Below are 8,077 nucleotides of genomic sequence, written 5' to 3' on the forward strand. Positions count from 1 at the left end.
TACAGAAGGATCCTGACCAAATGGAGAAAATGCAGAACAAAAAACTTCAAATTCTCAAGGTATCCACTCAGATTTTTTTGGAGCCAAAGAGGCTGGATGAACTCTAACAACTATTGCACTGAGATCATCTTTAAACTTTACATTAAAACAAAACCAACCAACCAAACAACAATAACAACAACAAAAACCCAGAAGTTATCTCAAAACCAAACAAAAGTTTAGCTTAACTAGTACAGAATGTCAGCCTTGAGCCTTATGCTTTTCGCAGATCAATTTGATATGGGATCCAATTTGGCAACAGCAACTTGAGATATTAGATTGGATCATTAAAGGGCAGTGAGTTTATATTAATTGGGGATAACCAGGGGAAGTCAAGGTGAGACTGTAAAGCTCAGAGAATATAATCAACGTTAGTAAATTGTACATGTAGAAATGGCTGCAATGGTATATTTTCTGCTGTGTATATTTGTAACAGCAAAAATAAATATTTTTTTCAAAAAGAGAGAAACATGGATCTAAGAGTCTTAAGGCCTTACAACGAAAACTTTATGATAAGCAGGATTTAGCCCAATGAAGCACTTATTGGAATCACTTTTGAAATGCATGATCAGGTCCCATTTTCTAACTAAGAAGCAACCTATGAATAGCTTCGTTCCTCCTAGTACCTCTGTTGGCCCAAGGCAGTTATTTATTTTCTCTTAGATTTGGTGAGGATCCTGAAACCCTAGGAAGATCCCAAACAGTAGCAAACGTACTTACACCCGAGAACAACCACACTGAGAAGAGTAATAAAGATGATGAATATATACATTTTCATCCACTATCTTTGGATTTTATAATGATTTTTGTTGTTTTAATAACAATTATAATTTTCTTTACTTATATGTTGCCTTCCCCTTCAACAAAGTTAAAATGTGTCTATACATTTTGTTATTTTCCGTCTCGTGCCCATCACCCCTGGTAACCATCAAAGAATGTTTCTTTTAGTGTGAAATCATCAATGTTTGAGTAAGATCCCTTTTGCAACCATTATAAGATGTGCATAGTTCAACATCAGAGAAATCAGACATAGCAGATTAATGGCTTTAATTATATGTTCAGAAGAATATAATTCAGTATACCTGCACAACCCACATTTAAGAGGATGGAGAATTTGATAAATCTATAAATTTTGATTTATTGGCTGTGTAAATGAGATGTAACAATAGTCGCTCTTGAAGATTTTTAAAATACAGCCGACTACATAACTATTAAAGCTCAAAAAGTTTAAAAGAAAGACAGTGTCTCCATATGCACTACCCAGAAGTCAGTACCATACTGAGAGAATAGAGAGCGGGTGCCCTGTGTCCCCTAGTGTCCCTGGTCAGCTAGGGCGAACTTAAGTTGTCTCAGTAGTCAGTGTGGTGGTATGTCAACAGAATCTTTGCCTCTGGATTTAAACGCCTAAACACTGGGATAGGAAAGACCTTCTACAAATAAAAAAACAAAAACAAAACTGTCCACGCAATAAAAGCAGAAGTGGGAGTGATGATTCATTTGACTCCATCAAGGTTTAAATAGGCTATGAGACAAAATTTCCAAACAAAATGTTAAGATAAACAAATGTCAAAGGAGAAAATGATACCTGTAGGATGATGTGGCAGTTAAACTTTATGCCAGTTTGAATTTGAATGAAAGCGTAGGAGTGGAATCCAACCTGTCACTCAGGTCACAGCCTGGAGATGCCTCCTTGGGGGTGTGGCTCATTTATAAGGGAGAAGCCGGGAACTTTTTCTCTCTCTTTTGCCCTTTGTCTTCATCCTTGCTGGGACTCTGTGTCTGGGCCACCTGACCCTAAAAGTGGTCATGTATCCACTGATCTGGGGTCCACATGACTCTGCACCCACTGGCCTAAGATCAGCCTGCCTCCCTGCTTCATCACCCTGTGGCTATGTGAATCTGAAGAGGGCCCAGGCTGGCATCACACTTGCAGTTGAGTTGGATTGGGTTGGGATGCCTTCTGGATATAAAATTACTTCTTGATAAAAATTCCTTCTTTATCCATAGAGCAGTGTCCACTGGTTTTGTTTCCTAGACAGCCCAGCCTGACACAAATGGAAAATCAGCAAGGAAAAAAAAAAATCCAACGAGGAAACAGCCAAGGGCTATACATGGGCACAAAATATAGATGTTCTGTATATGGAATAAAATTGAAGGGCACCATGGACTGATGATTCAAGTAATGAAAAAAATGTTACTGGATGTACTTCATCTGTCAAAAAGGTGGAATACCATTCCCACTTGCATATGTCTTTTCGGTCAATAGACCACCAACCCAGTGGACTAGCCGGCTCCAAAAAATTCAGAGGCATGCACAAGCATTACTTCTGCCTTTTTACCAAGGCCGGAATGTGCAGATTCATGGAATTCACTCACTGTCATTGAGTTGATGCCAACTCATAGTAACTCTATAGGGCAGAACAGAACTGCCCCTGTGGGTTTCGGAGGCTATAATTCAAAGTAGAAAGACTCATCTTTCTCTCAACTGCTGATCTTGTGGTTAGCAGCCCAACTTGTAACCTACCATGCCACCAGGGCTCCTTCAAGGGGTCCACATTTACCAGCACCAGGTCATTTGTGTGACATGGACACATTTCAGAAGCAAGGGATCCCTTGGCTTCTTTCCTCTAAAAGTAAACTCCACCCTTTGTGAATAATAGATAACTTTCTCACAGACAAATCCTTAATATGTACAACTTCCTCTTGTTCAAGAAGACAATAAGTTTAGTGATCTCCCTGTCTCCTTACTTAAAAGTGCTAAACTATGTTAAGCTCCAATACCTCAAGACTCTCAGGTCCGCCTTAATTAGATGGCAACCTGTGACCACATTATGTTCCATTAATAAGAAAAGAAAGCTATCTTACCAGGGATAGGAAATGAAGCTGTGGAAGACCCTATTTCACCAATCAGACGGGCCCCTGTTGAAAAGGTCACTGTTGCTATGTGGTTCCAGAAGCAGGAGGAAATATGCTTCCTACTTCAGTAAGCATGCAGTCTGATGGGCTCCGAATGTTCCCCACCAGGCAGCAGATCTACCCAATGCAAGACATCTTGTGACTGATTTACCATTGCCCCCAGGAGCACTGATTGTGGATTCAAGTAAAATGAAAGCCTTGACAATTTCAATCTTTTCTCTGCTTATCATGATGTTGTCTACTGGTCCAGTAGAAAGGATTTGGGTTTCATTAACACTGAGTTGCAATCCATACTGAAGGCTGCAGTCTTTCAACTTCATCAGCAAGTGTTTCAAGTTCTCCTCACTCTCAGCAGGTAAGGTGGTGTTAGTTGCATATTACAGGTTGTTACTAAGCCTTCCTTCAATCCTGATGTCTTGTTCTTCATATGTCTTAGTTTCTCAGATCATTTGTTTAGCATACAGATTGAATTACCATGGCAAAAGGATACAACCTGACACACACCTCTCCCAACTTTAAACAATGCAGTATTCCTTTTATCTGTTTGAATGACTGCCTCTTGGTCTAGGTACAGGTTTTATACGAGCACAATGAAGTGTTCTGGAATTCCCATTCTTCTCAATGTTACTCATAGTTTGCTATGATCCACATAGTTGAATGTGCTTGCAGAGTCAATAAAGTAAAAGTAGGCATGTTTCTGATACTCTGCTTTCGATCAAGATCCATCTGACAGCAGGAATGATATCACCTCTTCTGACTCCAGCTTGAATTTCTGGCAGCTGTCACTGTACTGCTGCAACATCATTCAAAATGATCTTCATCAAAGTGTTACTTGCATTAGTGACAGTGTCTTCGTTCTGTTGGGCACAAACACAGTGGTGGTGAGTTTGGCTTTGGTCCAGTCAGTTGGCCAGATACCTCTCTTCTAAATTTCTTGGACCTGGCAAATGAGTGACTCCAGGGCTTCATCAGCTTGTTGACACATGTCCATTGGTATTCTGTCAATTGCAGGAGCCTTGTTTTTCCCTAATGCCTTCAGTGCAGCTTGACTTCTTCCTTTCATACCATTAGTTCTTAATTATATGCAGCCTCTTGAAATGGTGGTTGGTTGACCAATTCTTTTTGATGTAGTGACTCTGTGTATTCCTTCCATCTTTCTTTTGATGCTCACTGAATCATTCAATAGCTAGGGTAGCTATGGGTCAGAATTAATTGACTGGATGGCAATGAGTTTGGTGTTTGGTTTGGTATCTTTCAATATTTTGCTCCTAGAGCCCTTCAGTATTTCATCTCAAAGCTTGACTTTTTTCCTTCAATTCTTTAAGCTTGAGATATGATGAGCATGCTCTTCTTGTTGGGCTTACTTTGTACATTTCATTACTTTGTCCACGTGAGCTGCCTTTTGAAATTTTCTGTTTAGCAGTTTTACTTCATCATTTCTTCCATTTGCTTTAGTTCATCTACGCTCAAGAGCAAGCTGTAGAGTCTCTTCTGACATCCAATTTGGTCTCATCTTTCTTTTCCCCTTAGAATGCATTCTGTAGTAACGAACTGAAATTGCTTGGACACATTTTGCTTTCAAGGTCATTATAAGTGCAAAATTCTCTATCGAAATAAATTCATATAATCAATTCTCCATGATATGAAGACTACATGATTCACAAGCAGTCATTTGTCTTTAAAGCAAATCAGAGTATATTTAAAATAACACCAACTAAAACAAAGAATTCCTCTTTTTCTAATATAATTTTGTGTCAAAGTTTCTTAAGAGTAGCTCTTAAAAGTCTAAAATCTAGTTATTTTTTTCTTCCAGTTTCTAGGTTCACCCTCTTTTTTTGGTCTTATCTTTCTTTCCTGTCTTTTCAATGACCTTTCTTCGTGTACGATGTTCCTGATGTCATCTCACACGGTTTCTAGTCAGTAGTAGTCAATGCATCAAATCTGTGCCTGAGATGTTCTCTAAATTCTGGTGGAATATACTCAAAGTTGTATTTTGGCTCTCATGGACTTGTTTTAACTTTTGTCAGCTTCCATCTGAACTTGCATATTACAATTTATGGTGTGCACTACAGTTATCCTTTGGCTTTGTTTTGGCTAACGATATTGAAGTTCTCCATTACCCTTTCCCAAAGTTACAAGCAGTTTGATTCTTTGTACACCATCTGCCAGAATTAATTGATGTTGTTGAATAAAGGTATTTGCAATGAAGAAGTGGTAGGTCTTGCAAAATCACATCATGAAATGTACAGCTTTGCTTCTATCACCAAGGCCGCATTTATTAACTACTGATCCTTCCTCTGCTTTCAACTTTCACATTCCAATTACTAATGATTACCAATGCATCTCGATTGCATGTTTGGTCCATTTTAAACTGAAGAGTTTGGTAGAATTATTCATTTTCCTCATTACTAGCTTTAGAAGGTAGCTAGATTAGGGATAAATGGGAGGGGGGTGGTGTGTTGTCTCCACCAAATGTCCATGCTACTGAAAATCAGCTGGCACTGCCACAATAAAGGGGCTGGAAAGGAATCAGGCACACTAAGTAGACACCTAGGCCCAGGTGAAGGGAAGCCTGGGCCCACACACAACGCTAGGCACATGACATCACACAGGTGTGTTTAAATTCAACCAAGGTTGGCCAGTACCATCAGCCACGCCCCTGCCCCCAAGTGGGGAACAAGAGGGGATAAATACCAGACTGAGGGCAGGCCACTCACTCCCTCTGGTTCCGGTGCTCTCCTGCAGGCTGCTGTCTCCAGGCCATGTCCTTTCTCCCTTAGCTCTAAACTCTGGATTCGAGTTTCCAGTGTTTTTCCACACTCCCCTGGAGTGGCCATTTTCAGTCAGGAACTTTCCCATGGCCCCCACCATATGGCCTTGTATGCTTTCCAGAGAGAGTGTACTTTTTGAGACAGTAATATCTAAAACTTCCCTTTCCCTCATAAAAGTGACTTGGATTTACCAAAGTGCTTCTGCTGCGTGAATTCTTTCAGTGTTGAAAAGCAAGAACCGAGGTAAACCATCCCAGAAACCTGACAGCTTTTAGTGGTTGGTGCGTACATTTGATTAGAGGTTGCGTTAACCAGACCTCCTGTTAGGCATTTAGATATTATCCTAGTGCTCACCCAGAGGTTCAGAGCAGCTACGGATTTCGAGGTGGCAGGTTGAGAGTAGCAGAACCTGGTCTTGAGGGAAGGAAGCTTCAGAGCTTTGGGTCTCCCACCTATTCACCACAGGGTATTTCTAACAAAGTCTCAGACAAGAAACTGCTGTCTCGGAAATGACAGAGGGAGTGAAAGAGCTAGCCTGCTGTTTCTCAAAATACTTGAAATATAACGATTTCAGATTTGGTTTGTTGGTAATCCAAACTGGAGTTTTCTGCAGCAGCATGCACCAGCCCCCTCCTTTGCAGTAAGAATTCCTTTTAAGCTTAATTAGTATTGATGGTCTTCTAATTTAGGGGTGCGGTAAGCAAAGCTATTAAAGACAGGCAGCCAGGCATGAAACAACCCGGATTTAGATAAGCAATGGAGCATGGTGCTTCAAAGGATGGTGGTCTGATGAATGTTAATCTCACGACAAACATAACCATTGGAAAATACATGTGCAGATAAGTGCTTCCTGTGACCAGTGCAAATCCTGCTTGTCATCATCTAGTGTGGAGGACAAAACTTGATTTTCACTGGATTTTCGAAGCAGTTTGGACATTGCAAACCCCACTGTTTCCCTCTGCCCTGCACTTGCAGGATAAACAAGGGTTCCTCCAGTCAGCCTGGCTCTGTCTTTGGCTGAAACAGTGACAGGTCATTCCAGACCCTTGTTCCCAGCCACAGACACCAACTTGAAAACCCTACTTTAAAAGATACCTATAGATTGTCTGATTGTAAATTGCCTGAGACCAGGTCCCTTCTAGATGGAAGGATATGAGAGGCTCTGATAAGACACCCCAGTAGGTTTTCCCACTGGAGGTTTTTCCTGCATTTAATTAGGGCAAGTTAGGGGAGCCAGTGGCCTCAACTAGCTGGAAGCTCTACCCAAGGCGGTGAATATTCCTTGGGGTAATGAGACACTACAGGGGGGGCTCTGAGGGGGAAGGGTGGTTAGCAGGTCATGTGTGTGAGGGGCTGAAACCATAAATCATAAACCAGGTAATATATATCAGCTCTGTCCAGTCTGACAGGCCTGCTAACTTTGGCTAAAGCAGAAGAATAGAAACCTGAAATGCCAAAAGAAGTCTTCATATGCTAATTAACCTATGCTCCCCAGAGCCCTTCAAGGTGCCAGTGAGGAACAATAGGAGGCAGCACTTGAAATGCAGAGGAGTGGGGGCACAGGGGGGCTCGAGCCAGCCACCCTAGGTACTGTTTCCCCTTGCTATATGTCCTTATACGGTTTATGTAAATTCTCAAGTGTATATTGACAGCTGTAAGAGAACAGCCAAGGTATACAAACTTTGTAGTTTTTACAATCTGGTTAGCACTGAGATATAGTCTTAGTTGTGATAGAGGGGAATGAAAGACTTAGTTTCTGCATCATCAAAACACTAGAAAGAAAGAGTTTAAGGCTCAGTTACAAATCAAAAACGCAGTTTTCTGTCACTGCATACGCCAGCAGTCTCCTCCCCTTGCAGTGGAAAATCATTTCAGTTGAACTAGAAGGGATGGTTTTCTCACTTCAAGAATGTGACAAACAAGACCAGTAAGATTGGTAGCCAAGCAGGAGCAGCCCCTCACAAGAGCAAAAAGCCCTGGAGAATGTGTGTTATAGGCTATTGTTTCTATGATCTCTGCAAAACCTATAGAATTGCCATTTTTTCCTCTCTGATCACTGTAAAACCTGTTTCTGCCATTCATTTGGGGTTAGGGTATATAGCTTGCTTGCTTCTCACAGATATTTGAAAACAGTAATGGAGGTGGCAAACCCTACTGTTTCTTTCTGTCCCTTGCTTGTGGAATAAACTCGAGTTTCTCCTATCAACCCAGCCTCTGCCTTTGGCTGAAACTGTGACAGGCATTTCTGGGCTCTTGCTCGTGGCAAGTCAAGAGTGTTTTCCGGGGTCCCCTCTCCTAATGAATTCAGTCAACTGTCTTTCTGCTCACCTCGGCGTGGTTATTGATCATAC

The sequence above is a fragment of the Echinops telfairi genome, unplaced genomic scaffold (assembly GCF_000313985.2).
Source record: "Echinops telfairi isolate 266 unplaced genomic scaffold, ASM31398v2 ScPeMD7_31;HRSCAF=116, whole genome shotgun sequence".
NCBI lineage: Eukaryota > Metazoa > Chordata > Mammalia > Afrosoricida > Tenrecidae > Echinops > Echinops telfairi.